Source organism: Plutella xylostella, chromosome 4 (assembly GCF_932276165.1).
Source record: "Plutella xylostella chromosome 4, ilPluXylo3.1, whole genome shotgun sequence".
NCBI classification, from domain to species: Eukaryota; Metazoa; Arthropoda; class Insecta; order Lepidoptera; family Plutellidae; genus Plutella; species Plutella xylostella.
In genome coordinates this window covers 3,933,934-3,950,172 of record NC_063984.1, presented here as the reverse complement: position 1 = coordinate 3,950,172, position 16,239 = coordinate 3,933,934, and the positions used below count along the sequence as shown (strand labels likewise).

General features: G+C 37.5%; 1 protein-coding gene across 1 annotated transcript in view; it reads left to right on the top strand.

The window, feature by feature from the left end:
- Positions 1–601: 601 nt before the first annotated feature.
- LOC105381399 overlaps positions 602–16,239 on the top strand; it is a 74,676-nt gene continuing 59,038 nt past the window's right edge. Inside the window, exon 1 of the mRNA XM_038120783.2 lies at positions 602–974. The gene's annotated coding sequence lies outside the window, so the exon portion shown is untranslated. The remainder of the gene's footprint in view (positions 975–16,239) is intronic.

Sequence of the window (16,239 nt, the reverse complement as noted above, 5' to 3'; positions counted from 1 at the left end):
ATTTATTTATTTTAACACTTTATTGTACACAGAAACAAAATATAAAAATATAACAATTAAAAAACACAGTAAAAGCATACAATGGCGGGCTTATTGCCAAAAAGCAATTCCTTCCAGCCAACTTTTGTTGGTGGATAAAAGAGTTACTTACGAGCTAATTAGTGAATTACTATTTTATTCCACTTATTTGATAAAAGTTATATAGACGCCCCCTACTAGAACAGTCAGAATGTAAAGAGTAAAACCTAGCACACGACGTTTACGACTGAAAACTGAAACTTTGTAGAAGCTTTTAAAATAAATATTGTACAGATGGCGCCAGTGATCCTCTGCTTTCTGAATAAAATATACATTCTTATTAATGAACCCAACGGGGAAATAGTTCACCACGAATACCACGATTTAGTTATATTAACTTAATCTCTCAACAATGTAAAAACAGTAAGTGGATCAACAACAGAAACATAAAATAAAATAACAAATGATAAAACAAAGGAAAATTTTTAATAGTTCGAAACCAAAACTTTTATAATATCCACATATTTCTTTTGAAGTTAGAAGATTCCAAATTTTGTTAGTTAAACTTTACGTAAACATTCAGTAGCTCACACTCATTGGTCTGTCAAACTTCACGAGAGTCATCTCTGTTCCCCTCACCTGCCCCACAGACCACCACCGGTTGACAGTTGCCTGAAAATTTCATGGCCAATATATCGAGCGGGAGAGCTCGCCGCGTCCCGCGCGCAGTCGCAACGCGTCCGCCACCGAGAGCACGCCTCGCCCGCCGCGGTCCCAGCCCTCACCTCACACAAACAATACACGACTACCCACCGGCTTGCCCTAACCCTCTAATAAACCAAGTGCTGTGCTGCTATTAACCCGGGAACACACAGTTATGTGAGAAACCGCTCCAGTTCGCGCACCGGCCGACATGCTGGCTCTCGGGGACGACACACGCAAAATGAAATAATAAGGTGAGTTTAACCGATTGTCTTAATGTTAACTTGGCCTTGAACTTATTAATTTCACTTGCAGTTTACCAAAAAATAATATTTGTTACAGATATTGAAAAAGCTTGGTAGAATGAAAGTTTTTGGTCAGCTATTTTTTTAGAACAGAATCCTTAAATTTGATTTCAACTTTTTCTTTTACTAAGGAGGTTCCTATTTTAAACCAAAACCCTTACATAAAACTCTTCTATTTTTATCCAAAACTTTTACAACATACTCCTTTTGTACCGTCGTGTTTAAGTAATTTCACAAAAAGGCCTTTGTGCCCATCGGCCTTCCCTTGTTATAAAAGGGAAAAATAAAAGTAGCAACATTACAAATACTCGGCTGGGAGCGGCCGCGCGAAGCCCCGCCACTGCAATCTGATTACAGCAGCTTAGCTCCACTTCAAACTGCTCCTAATCTCTCTCAACAATACCTACGTCTTGTAGTCTTGGGACTAAAGGCTAAGGTTCAACTTACATTCTACCTGCTAACTTATTATTACCAAAATTGGCGTAGCGGTTACGTAGCACGCATTCTAGCGTGATTGTAAAGTCGCTTTCGCGATATTTATGTAAAGTGCCATATGCTGCCTTTGCATGATCTTAAAATTTAGTAAATAGGGCCAATAATTATTTTACGACTATGAGTAGTACATACTAAAGCGTTTTATTATTAGGTACTTATAGAAACAGAGGCGTAGGTAATAAAATGAAAGCAGGGAAATATGAAGTGCCTATAGCGTTTCTCCACGACGTGTTTTATGAATACAAAGCGATTGTAGGAAGCCTCGACCTCGGCACTAGATATTGCGTGGCTACGCGGCGGCTACGAGGTGCCTACGCACCGCGCGTAGCATGCTCGTAGCCGCCGCGTAGCGAATGCAGGAATAAATAGGTAGATCTTTTCGTGAGTTACTATTTTATTCCTATTTTATTTCAGTAACTTAGTCAACATAAAACAACGATTTTAAGAACTGAACTGAACTGAACTATGATCCATCAGACATATTAATAATGGGCTGGAAGTAAAAACATTTAAAAAAAAAAGCCTTATATGTTTTCAGACAATTCTTCCCAGAACTAAGCAACTGACACTACTTCTATCGTCCTAGCACTCATGAGCTGAAATAAGTAGGATAATCTAAATGAAATGGGCTCTGTTTGTGTCTTACCCTCGACAAAAATAATTAATTTTATCTTGATCAGCTCATAACTATTGTAATAATAAGTTAGAAAGTAATAATTTTATTAGGTACTTCATCAATCTAGCGATTAACACAAAACATACAGTATACTATGGTACATTTATCTTTCAAACTTACTGTTTACCCCGTGTATACTTTTTGTATACCTATAGCGTGATGGTAATGTCCGTACTAATGTGGTCGTGTTGTGCTCAGCAGTCGAACAAACGGTGAATGTTTGAAGGAATTTCCTTGCGTGCATTAATTGCAACCCGGACACGCAACTAAAAAGTTAGGGGACAAAATATTATGGAAAACCAAACGTTTAGAGTTCGACGAAGGTCAAATATTTTGTGAATTCTTTCTGATACTGTTTAATAGGCCTTTGCCCAGTAGTGGGACACAAACTAGGCTATATAAAAAAAAACTGTTTAATTATTTAATATTTAAGTAAATTAAAGAAAATATTTATTTATGAAACACAAATATACATTATTATATACATATAACGTACCTATATCTAAATATAGGTACTGACCTATTAGGTCTATATAGGGATTCCTGATATCGGAATATAGACTACATACATAGAATATACACAGGTAATTATCGGAAATTTTGTATGTAGTTCTTCGTTATTTAACATTCAAATGCTATATCGACTTAAAAAAAATACAATCGATAGTTGATTAGCAAAGTAATAAGTAAAATGAATCTCGTATCATTTTTAAAATTCAACTTTGAAGTGCTGCATGGTCTAATTATATTATTATACTTGCAGAAGGTTCTGTAAGTTTCCTACAAATTGTGTATACAATTTTATTGGCATTGATAGTTCTACATTTATTATCCGAATACAATGCTAGCCCGCACGGAACATGCTGTCAACAGCATCGCGTGATCCATTCCGTGTCAGCGGAGATACACCATTCCTGTGTTAGTTCGTAATTAACTTACAGTATACGATAAATTACACTATTTACAGCTAAGCGCATAAATAAATAAATACCTAGCTCAACCTGAAAATGAAAATAAGACAAAATTCCTTCACCTACAGTAACCTATAAGTTAGTTTACAGTTTTGAACTTTGCCAAATAATGGGGTTCACCGGTGGAGACTGAGAGTGGAAAAACGTAATATAGAAAGATAAGCAGCGTATTGAAGTGACCATTTCAATAAAGTGGCTAATGTGTCGGTATATAACATTACTGTACCGTACGGAACTCGCGGAAACCCAAGGTACGGCGCACAAATAAGCTGGATGTTAGCAAGATGCTGATATTTTAGTTTAAACTAGAGGGGAGACTTGGGAGAAGCTTTTGTGCTTCAGAACCTCTTACGAATATGATTGTATATTATATAGTAAGAATACTGTATTCAAAAGACAACGTATATATAGTTACACCATTAAACCGGCACTTTAATCTGCATCAGACAGGGGCAAAGGAAACAATGTTAACCGGAGTTAATTCGAGCAAGTTTGGCGAGAGACAATAATACAAGTGTTGTGCAGAAGCGAACCGCTATCTAGTAACAGTGACGTCAGAGGCTTACTCGTATACAAAGAAAACATTATGGTGAAAGCATCCTCATTCATCTTCATTTTGACAAAGTCTACAGAAGACACAGTACAGTATTTTATCAAGATTATTCTAGATTACGACACGTGGTGGTTTATACGCGACAGCAATACTGAATAACATTGAGACTAACATACCTATATCCAAAGCCAAACGTATCTATCAAAATATGAAACTTGGTTGCAGATTGCTCGAATATATCTAAAATTCGGACGATTTTCGTTATTTCCAGTGCTATTGTTCCATTTTCTGACGGCGACGGCACTTCGTCATAGTTGTAAGTTACAGTGGGCAGTAAAACTTTACTGTCCATATCTTGTTCTAGTTCCGTGGACTAACATTTCTCGCGCCAGCCACACTGTAAAACCGTATTTTTTCCAATTCGACAGTCTAAGTATTTTTAGGTACTTATAAAGTTATTAGTTACTACCTGTTCCCGCGCGCTTCGCTTCGCCTTAAGAAGTTTTCCCGTGGGAATTCCGGGATAAAAAGTAGCCTATGTTCTTTCCCAGGGTCTAGACCGTATGTATACCAAATTTCATTAAAATCCGTTCAGTAGTTTTGGCGTGAAAGAGTAACAGACAGACAGACAGACAGACAGACAGACAGACACAGTTAGGATTGTTTATTATACACTAGCTGTTCCCGCGAGCTTCGCTTCGCCTTAAAAAGTTTTCCCGTGGGAATTCCGGGATAAAAAGTAGCCTATGTTTTTTCCCAGGGTCTAGACCATATGTATACCAAATTTCATTCAAATCCGTCCAGTAGTTTTGGTGTGAAAGAGTAACAGACAGACAGACAGACAGACAGACAGACAGACAGACAGACACAGTTACTTTCGCATTTATAATATTAGTTAGGATATACCTAAGTATGTTTATGTAGCGATTACGTATTGGTGCGGATAATTAATTATATTACCTACATAATATAGAATTAGTTATAAGTAATTAAATTACAGTATTACTATACAATAATTGAAGCAGCCGTGGTTGAGCTCGAGGTCTCCTGCTTGAGTGAAGCAAGCGACTGTAATTAAAACTTTGATGAGCTTCTTTGAACATGTTAATTGGATTTAAATTTATATTGCGATCAAAACTTGAATTATAAATAGGTACCTATGTATGCAAGGTAATTAATTCTGACACAAGCGATAAAACAAACATGAATTCAGTAAAATGAGTGTTATGATTGATTGTACATAGGTACAATCTTTTTTTCAGTTATTGCTAATGAAAAAGTTATTGAGCGAAACCATGTTGATGTATGGTTTCATTTCATTGCAATTTTCCTATAAGAAACTAGCCGCGATATGCTTCCCACGATAACTTAAAACGGAAACCATATAAAGACCTTTGACACGCAAACTGTAGGCACGATTGCCACCCTCACGTGAAATTAATTCCAATTATTAACTTATTAAAATACTAACCTTCATTTTAATGTTTAAGTTTATGCCATTGGTATGTTTTTAATTCAATGTAACACTAAATAACTGATTCAAACTTAATGATTTACAACTTAGGTGTTGCAATAATTATGATCAACTCAGATCAGGGGCTTCACTAGCTAGATTGAGTATCGATGCAAAAAAACGTCTCGACAAATAACACCTTATTTTCCAAGTGAGCTCTTTTTATTAATTACTTCGGTTACATACATAATCAGACATCTTATTGGTTATAATTACACTGAGAAAAATCTAGAAGGCTACTCGTTTACTGGATAACAGAGATATGTGTCTAAGCTGGATAACTTTATTATGACATGTGTAATTAGTAATTAGGTCCATAGTTCTTGAAAATACATATAACAAATGAATCAATTTGGCAGGCTCGTAGTGACTCGTCATTAAAGTTCTCGGACGGATAATTTGAAAACTTCAATGAATAAGTACGCGAACAATGCAAGTGCCAATTCATAAAACTTAGTTATAACTGTAATAACTACTTATTTTCTTATCTTATTCATTATTATAAATTCTTTATTGCACATAAAAAAAAAACATTGTACAAAGGCGAACTTAATGCTAGTAGCATTCTCTACCAGTTAACCTTTGGTGATGTCGAGAAAGTGGTTGGTAGTGCGATAGGCTGAGAGGAGAGAAGTTTATCTACTTAAATCGAGACACAGAGATATACTTACTTATACATAATAGCTATACAAATGATATACATACATATATAAATATATTCCTACATTATATTATAATATACCTAATACATACTAATAATACAAAATATAATAAACTATAGTATAATATCATCATCATCAAATAAAATATATTTAAAATCAATTTTGTTGATCGTTCTGCACTTGGAGGTAGTGCTGACGAACTTTGGCCTTGAAGATGTCTATAGACTTTGTCTGCCTTATATGTAGTGGTAAACTATTCCACAAGCGAACCGCTGTCACAGTGAATGAATCCGAATACCCTGCCGCATTATGCTCTGGGGTACGAAAAAGAAGGTTTCGACTTGACCGTTGAGGACGGTCAGAGAAGTCGAAGAACGTGAAGCGTTCTGTTAAGTAGGATGGGGCACAAGGATTATAAACTACACTATGAATGAGAGATAAAATATGGGCATTCCTTCGGTGACGGATATTGAGCCACTTGAGTTTATTTCGAAATTCGGAGACGTGATCATACTTACGCAGGCCAAAGATATAGCGAATGCATAAGTTGAGGAGACGCTCAAGTCTATCAAGTAGCTCTTCTGTGAGGTCAGGATAGCACACATCTGCATAATCAATAATAGGAAGCAACAGGGAGTTAACTAACGTAACTTCTTCAGTTCTTCATTCATCTTCAGTTGAGTAACTATAGATTGGCAAGTTTCTTGGCGACCCTCCTTGCGGGGTGAAAGACGCGGAGGGGACGAGGTACTGGAGGTACCCAAGACGACAGCGGGTAGCGGGAGGGTAGCGGGGAAGGGCAACGCGTGCACTGCATGTCATTGTTACGGCAGTCTCGGCCGCGCAGCCGAGGCGGCCACATGTCTTATATAGTCTGTCATAATTTGAGTGCGACCCACATGAGATCATTGATCCAGAGACCATTAGTCTTAGGATGAGTGTTGAGGCCTTTTTAATATTATCATTATTTTATTATTAGGTATCTATAATTCGTCAACAAAATTACGTTAAAAACAACAAATCGTATAATGTCTCAATATAGGGGCTTCTTGTAGAACAGCGTACCGGATCAGTCATGTAAAAGTAAACAACAAAGACGAAGAGTCCCCATATGACAGTGCGTCAGTTGTCAGTTCTTGTAACTAGGAAAGCAACCAAAATTTATGTGATTTAATGAAAGTAATTAATGAGCAATACACAGAGAAAAATTACAAAATTGATGAAATTTTGAAAGAAAATGGTCATATCGTGCTTCGCCTACCCCCATACCACCCGGAATTAAATCCTATTGAACTTGTGTGGGGGTACGTGAAAGGCGAGCTCGCAAGAACGTCGATTGACTCTAACTTAGATAAAGAGATAAAAGACTTAGAGTTGCTTTTCTCTAATTATTCGCCTGAAAAGTAGAGAAATTGTGACGACCATGTCATAAAAAATTAAGACGAATATTATAAATCTGATAGAGTATTTGACGATGTATTGGACAGGTATGTTATTGTTTATTTATAATTTAATGTAAATTAAACATAAAATATTATAGGTGTACACTGAACTAATATGACTGGCGTACTCTAGTACATTATACTTCAAAGTAGGTATAATGTTTTTTGGTTTTTGTCTTAGATTTATAATTATTGAAGTTAATGAAAACGATGATGAAGATGAGGATGACGACGACGATGAACAAGTTCAAACAGAGAGTGAACATGAAAGTGACATGGAAATTGATTTATAAAATAAAACACTTTTACATAAATAAATTTAAAATTGGTAGATATTCTGAAGGTAAACATCCAAATTTTAATGCTGTCAAACTATAAATTTTAAGCTAAATATGACATTTACGGGAACACTCATAGAATAAAATTTTACTTACGTCAGAAATAGTTACAAGCTATCGCGAGATTAATCCGGGCACACTTTTCTACGTGTGTAGCATGTCGTGCTACCTCGCCCCCGCCACTTCTTTCACCCCGCAAGGAGGGTCGCCAAGTAACTTATTTTATTTATTTATTTATTTATTAAGCTTACATATTAGTTGTAGTTTTACAATGAGTCCCACAAAACTGTTTGTATACAATTTGCCTGTGGGATCGGAGTCTCTTATACTAAACAAAATACTTTTTTATGTTTTAGGTATTGTTATACATAATTGGTAATATCACAACAAATAATAAAATTATAATCTGAGGTGAACTTGTATCAAGGTAAGTTAAGCAAAAAATATTTTTTTAATTTAGTTTTAAATTTAGATAACATAGGCTCTTGTCGTATATCCTGAGGTAAACTATTAAGTAGGTACGGTATTCTTTTTTTTTAGAGTTCTATCACCATAATAATTATTAACTTTAGGTACCTCAAATTTACCCTCAGATATAGACCTTGTGCCGTGTTTATGGGTAATGGGATGAAGGTAATTATTACAGGTTTTATAATTGTGAATGGCTAATAGATATTTAAATTTAACAGTGACTGGCAGAATTTTACATATTTTATACAGTTTTTTATAATTATCTCTACATTCTAATTTGGTTTTTGTATTAACTAGTAGCTTTAAAAATCGAGTCTGCAATGTTTCTAGTTTATCTAAGTAGGTTTTAAACGTTAGCCCATAACAATCAAGAGCATAATCTAAGATTGAATCGACTAAAGCAAAGTATAAACATTTTAACGTGCTAATAGGAACTTTATAACTTAAATGATAAAATTTACCTAATTCAAATTTTCAAATTCAAATCATTTAATTCAGACTCAAAGTCCATAAGTTAACACAAATAATATTCACAATCAAATTTAAACACAATAAAATACATATACATAAATTTCTAAAAATAATCTATGATATTAAAATAATATTTTGACTGCAGTCCTGTGTATCATACTACAGTGGTTTAGGTACTGGCAGTCAAACCTTTCCGCGAATGCGCTCAGGATAGTGTTGCGGCTGGCGCGCACCCGGCGCAGCAGTGACGAGCAGCGCGCGCGCATGGTCGCGGGGAAGCACTGCACGCGCGCCTCCGCGAACATGCCCGACGCGCTGCAGAAGCGCGGCAGCCCCAACAGCATCCTGAACGCATTATTGTATTGGACCCGTAGAGCGCTGTACTGTTTCTGCGTATAACTCGCCCACAGACTGCTCGTGTAGAACGAAGTACAAAATGCTCTGAAAAGAGTGATTTTGACGTCTCTTGAACAGCGCGCAAATCTGCGGGCTATCATATTCGCACGAACAGACAACGCCCTACGCTCCCTTTCTATGTCTACATCGTCTTTCAGGTCCGAGGTTACAATATGTCCTAGATATTTAAACTTAAACACTCTATTTAGAGGACACCCGTTAAGTTTAATGGCTGGTATGTCATGTAGATAGTTACCTCGGGCCTGAAACACCATGCATTCACTTTTTTTTACATTATAAAGTAAGCCGTGTTCGTGCGCGTACTGTTCGCAGATGCCAAGCAGCTCCGACACCCCGCCCGCTGAGGCGCTCAACAGTACCATGTCGTCTGCATAACTAATGTTGTTAAGGCAAACTCCGCCAATATGGCAGCCAACATGAGTACTGCTGAGCCCCTCAATCAGCGCGTTCATGTACAGGTTGAAGAGCTTTGGAGAGGTCAGCCCCCCCTGCCTCACCCCGCACTCCAACCTGTACGGATTCGAGTAAGCGCCTGACCATCGAACGACGTTAACCTGGTTCAGGTACCAATATTTGAAAATGCTTATAAGTGCCTCTGGCATTGATGTTTTATGAAGCTTTTTCCATAGTGTGTCGTAATGAACCAGGTCAAACGCCTTCGATAGGTCAAGGAAACAAGCAAAAACAGGCGTCTTCCTGTCGGTGTAGTACTTGACAGTTTGCTTTAAACACAATATCGCTGTTTCAGTAGATAGACCTGACTTAAAACCAAACTGGTTGTCATGTATTTGTAGGTATTTATCCAGCTGAGTATTAAGCAAACCGTCAAGCACCTTAGCACTGATCGTGGCTAATGAGATAGGCCTATAATTGCCCTTATCACTAATATCGCCAGTCTTGTTTTTCACAATCGGCACCACCACAGTCCTCATCATAGGCGCCGGCAAGTACGAGTGCCCGACACACAAGGAGTAGAACATTGCCAGCACTCTGGGCAGATGTGGACCCGCGTACTTGAGGTGCTCTATGCTCAGGTCGTCGTGGCCAGGTGACCTACCCCTCGACATTGATTTTATCACTTTTCGTATATCTTTTGCCGAGAATCGGACACTAGCCTCCTGGCCCCCACCACCCTCACATGATGACTGTGATGGTCCCAAATGTGAGGTTACAGTGAACTGCTCCTTAAAAATTTCCGCAATACCGGTTAAGTCACTGATGCCGTTGACACTCACAGGCAGTCCCGGCTTGCTATTCAGTTTCTTGGTGGCCTTCCAAAAACCGCGAAAGTCATTTGTAGAATGCAGCGACGCTAGGATGTCCATTTTAATTTGTTCTCTATTATTTTGACACCATCGAAGGCGAGATTTAAACAGCCTACGACTGGCCTGCATTTCATTCCACAAATGACCCTCCCTTGGCTTGCCATACCACACCCACAACTCAAATTTTTGTCTGGCGTCCCTGTGAGCGTCACTGACATGCTTGTTCCACCCTATAACTGGCTTTTTACGCCTGTAAGAGGTCACATTGCAACTCTCACTCGCTGCTTGGCATAACACGGTAATAATGTCATTATACATTTTATCAATAATATGTCTGTGGTTCAAATTATTACACGTAAGGTCACAACATGCACTTAATTCTAAAGGAAAGTCAATTAATTTTAAATTATCATTGCAAAATTTAGTATACATGTCAATTTGGTCAAGTGTCCGATCACCCCATCTTATTCTATTACAGTCACTGATTTTAATGTTGTTATAAAGTTTCGGTTTTATTAAATTTAATTTACATTGTATCACCAGGGGAAAGTGATCAGACCACAGAGCATCATACATAACATACGCATTATAAACAGTCATCATGGCAGAGTCAGTCACAACACAATGGTCGAGCCAGCGTCTGGATCCGTTCGCTTCACTAATAAATGTATAGGTATCAGAGTTTACCCCTAACAATTCAATGTCCGCACACTGCCAATTAGATTGCACACAAAAAAAAAAAAAATTATAATAATATCCTTAATTTATCGCTAATATATTCTATATGTTGAGACCATGAGAAATTATTATCAATCTTTACACCAAGGTAGGTTACACAATCTACTCTTTCTATTGGTTTACATTGACAATTAACCAAATTATTGCCACATTATAATAGATTTTTTTCTATTTGTCAGTCCTGAGTTGGAAAACATCGTGTGTAAACTATTTCTACATAAATGCCCTTCATCTTTTATTATACTGCGTCAACTCCACAACTCTATATTTTTTTAATTCAGGAAATTTATGCTGTAACTAAATCATAGATAAATTTATGGGCACTCTACTTCGTAGTGAGTGGATTGGAGCATTTTACCAGTATGAAAGCTAACACAATGTACGGACAGGTAGTACATATCTTGATATTCCTGAGTTGCATATCGCGAGTGAGTAAGTGAATTCAGCGACACCCCACGACCCGCGGTCCGCGCTCTGAATACGAATTGCCCACGGTACGTTTCACTAATATTCCATTAAAAATAAATATATAATTTACTCTTTATCCCTCCCCCGATTTTATGAAATGGTAAAAGTACTTACTGAAAAATTTAAATTAAAAGTACCTACTGTCTATAAATTGCAGTTTGTGTAAAACCATAGAACAACGCGGACTCGGTTGAAAACAAACTAATTTGCGTGTAAACAAGTGCCTATTAGCATTATAGGTACAATTAGAATTATAGGTACATTTCTGAAGGATCATAGCACTCTTTATATCTTAAAAAAATTAGAACTTACATAGTATTTCGCATCAATAACTTCATGTTTAGGAAATTAAGTACCTAGCTATACATAGAATAACGCGGACTCGGGTGTACCTCATACTCAATGTACCTACGTATTCCACATAAATGCACAGTTTGTATGCACGGCTGGTCCGCGGTTGCAACAGACAGGGAGACAGTTTTTAACAAAGTTTCTGTTGTATTTTTGCTGTCTCTCGAAGCCGCGTTCATTTTCTGCCAGTTTCCTGTCGTCTACCCGGTCTAGTTTCATAAAGTTTACATTCAATGGCGCTTGTTGTAAATTCTGACGACAACTTCAGATTCAAGGACTGCCTTGTTATTTAAGTTTAATAGTAGGGAAAACTGCTATGATGACTGTTCTTTTGAATCAAAATATTCTCATAAGAACAACACTTTCCTTAGCTACACAGTAATTTTAAGTTTTAGTTAGTTACAATCTACGTATGTACTTTTAGTTTGAAGCAATGAAGCGGTTGTAAAGTCTTAGGACATAATATGGCGGGTCCATAAATGGAATGGCGCGACAATTATTTCTAATACTTTCTGGAAGGAGCCCATTTCGCCAGATGGGCTCTCCATGTAACGAGGATACTTATCGCGAGAGCCCGGGGGACGCCACTCCAGCTGAGTAGGTGTACGAGTATACGACTAGATTAGTTCATTCCAAGAACTTATTCTGCCGACTTCGTATAGAAACAACAAATTACTTCATATACATTCGGAGCGATTCTGGAGAGACTATTTTAAATTGTGTTCTGAAAATCAGATTTGACCAATCATATTTAAAAATTTGGTAAGTATTTCTCAAAAAATCATAATTAATTACTCTACATAAGAAATAACTAACACAGGCGGCCGATACAGTGTTATTCCTATTTCAGGGAACATTTATCTTAAAAAAAGAATTGGTGGATTGACATTATTTGAATACTTTATTAGCTGTACACTTTTTTGCATTACATGCACTAGCTAGGTAACTAGTAACTAGCGTACACGTGAGTTGCATCGGCGCGGTACAGCTGAATACTCTGATTATGTCGAAGCACGAATACTGTCCACGACTGAACAAATTAGTCAATTTACATGTAAACGACCTTCCCGCTCCGAACAGAGGAAGGTACATGCGATATTGATTTCTGCCTGAAAATAGCAAAGCCGAATTCGCTCCGAATACGAAATTGTGCGTGATTCGACTTCGACAATAATTGTCTCTATTGTTCTGAATGGTGGAATTATTTGGTCGACGATGCTGCTAATGTTAATTAAGTACTTACCTTCTATCAATTCCTAATTTAAAAATTACTTTTTAGCCAATACTCTGGTATTAGCTGTTCACCCGGGTTTGTGACGCAGAAAAGTACCAAGTGTCATTATACTTAGTTAGTTTTCAATTTTCACCGACGTTTAAATTATCTGGAAGTACAGAAATATCAAAGTACGTATTACTTAGGTAGCCTAGTCGAGCTGCCATAGCGGTTTAGCGACAGGGCGTTGGTCCGATGATAGTGGTATTACGTATTCAAATGTGAAACCCGACACTAACACCTGCGAAACTCCTAATAGAATACCGACTTGGCCCTGTATTTTACAAACAAATAGCACAGCGGTGTGGCGGGTGTTCCGCATGATATTCAGATTTTTATGAATCCTTATAGGTACGGTGGCCTGCGCCTAAAAGTATACAGGCGGAGTTTTTAAAATAGAGATCCCTGATGATGAAGGGACCAGCTACACCTGTTATAAATCCGGGGACGTGTTGTGTGTGATGTGGGTAGCAGTGGTGTTTATGTGGATGTGCTTGAGCAGCATGTGAGCTTGAGATCGCTATTTTAAAAACTCCTCCTGTATACTTTTAGGCGCAGGCCACTGTACATACTTACATTAAATTTTGTTTTAATCAATAGTCTATCACGTTAGTGAGCTAAGTAGCCACATACATATTTACCCGGATTCATCTAACACCATTCTGTTACGGTGTTTCAGCAATATTAATTATAGTTAAAGTCAAACAACTCACCATTGACATCGACATCTGTATGTTAGGTAAACCAAAATAATATCACGTAAAAGTACCACTTTGATTGACTAATGATAGTAATGATACTTACCTTTTATCGTTAAGATCATTTATTTGATTACAAGGCAGTAGGAATGAATATGTAAGTGGGCTTTGATGTTCTTTGTGGCGAAGCTCAGCAGGTGGAAGTTATTAGGAGGCTGCGCGGTGAACCGGAAGTCGGCGGCGGCCATTTTTTCTGCATCGCGGAGCGGAAATGGCCTGAAGACCTGTGGCCGCGAAACAAACAAGTCAAAGTAATTTCTTACTAGTTTTCAGAACCTAAGTGCATTGAGCGCTGTTATTGAATTTACTGAAATGAAAAGCGTTGAGATAAGCATTTTAAATAAACACTTATACATGGGCACATATAATTATTATTTTTAAGTAAGCGTCCACATACACACGATTCCAATTTTATTTTCATCCTCATTTGAATGTTCAACTCTGTTGCAGTATTTTTCCAACATAGAATCTAAAGTTTTTAAATATAAATAATTATTTAGTATATTTGTAGGTAAGACGGTCTCATCTTACAAGGCTACTACTCAAAAAGAATCGACAAGGTGAACCTGCTAGTTCCATGGCCGCAGCCTCTCGCTGAATTCCAGAGCTCCACTACCTTTCATTTATAAAATTACGTGATACAACTCGTAAATGAAGTAATGCATTATGCATGAGGCTTCTAGCTTCGAGGTAATTTAGTTTTCCCGTCTTTTTATGATTATAATCTTACTAGCAATTCAGGATGAGATTTTGGAATATTCTCATAAAGAAACTGTATTCCTCATAAAGCTTAATATATTTATGCTCCTAAAATCCAAATATATCGTAAATATTCAGGAGAGATGAAGAAATGTACTATATAAAACACTATCCAATACTGAATACCTCTATCGTAGCATAACACCGGACCGAAATGCAATCAATTGCGAAATGGCTTTCAAGCCCTCTCTCAGTGCAGCGATGATGAGTAAATACAGTGGGGTCTGATTGCGGGTGGCGCGTTGTTGTGGGTCGCGCAGGAAGCAGCCGGTGTCCCGCGCCCCACTGACCCACTTCCCCGCCCTTGAACCCTCCCCCCGCGCCTGTGACGTCAGACCCACCCCGCGCTCTCTTGTCTTTCAAATGAATTGGTATTATTTTCCCGCGATTAGTACACAGGGTCAGGAGTACGGCCGGAGAGTGGGAGAGTGGGTGTGGGTGTGTAAATGCATTGTTTAGTTAGAGATCAGGTAGTAAAATTTAATAGCGTTAACATAGCGTTTTACTATAAAAATAGGTAAGTAGTTGATATTTAATAAAAAATATAGCCAAAAATACTAGCGGCATGTAAAAGTACTATTATTTTAAAATTATGTATGGAACCATCAGCGTTACAGTTTAAAATGAGTAAGTAATTATTTTCACGGCATATATTTCGATTTAATACCACTCAACGTATTTTTTTCTCGCTGAATCTAATAACTCAGATTGAATTCAACAAAAACGACCCACACGTAATAAAATATACCTCTACGTTGCCAACTTTAAATTCAGCATTTCAACATTCGACATCGGAATATTTATCCAGCGGACACGCGGACCGTTGCTAGTTCTGTGTTATGTAAATATGGCGTGTGCTTCGGACAAACTGTTTCATCGATGAATTCATTTTCCATTCGAACAAATATTTAAATTGATTGTTTATTTCATTGTGAGAGGGACTTATGTTTTTTTAATTAAACGCATTGTGATTTTCAAATTCTGGGATGAATTTACAAACGTGGAGGCACACTTTATCTTTTGAGTAAATGTGACTAAGTATGAACTGAAATTTTGCTGAATGTAATGCTCTTCAAAAAAAATATATTTGAGACGATGAAGTTAATGTACCTAACAAACAGAGAATGGGAAATTTGGTAGAGGAATCTCGTCATCTGCTTTCCTTTTTCCTTTTCTCCCAATTTTTATTTCGGGTTTACCCAAGTTTCTTTTACTTCAAGAAATGTTAACCGCTTTATGACAATTACGTTACGGTATCTGGGTAGAGTATAGGGTAGATATGGAAGCAGTAAATTCCATTATAACCGGATCAAGTTTGATCGGGAACGCTCGTATAGGATCGTTGTACAGATGATCACATTTTCCATTTGATTTTCCGAACTGAGCCGTAGGTTTTCCAAACCACTGACGCGGGAGATTCTAACCACGATGAAAACACTCCACAAGCCGATGTAGTCTGTATATTAAACCACATACGGTACGTTTTCATTATGCATTGTTATCAAAGAATTATCTCTGCTCGGGCAAGCGGCACGGATCACTGAAAGTGACAGGATTTAGAAGATATTTCAGCCGTGAAGTTAGATACGGCTT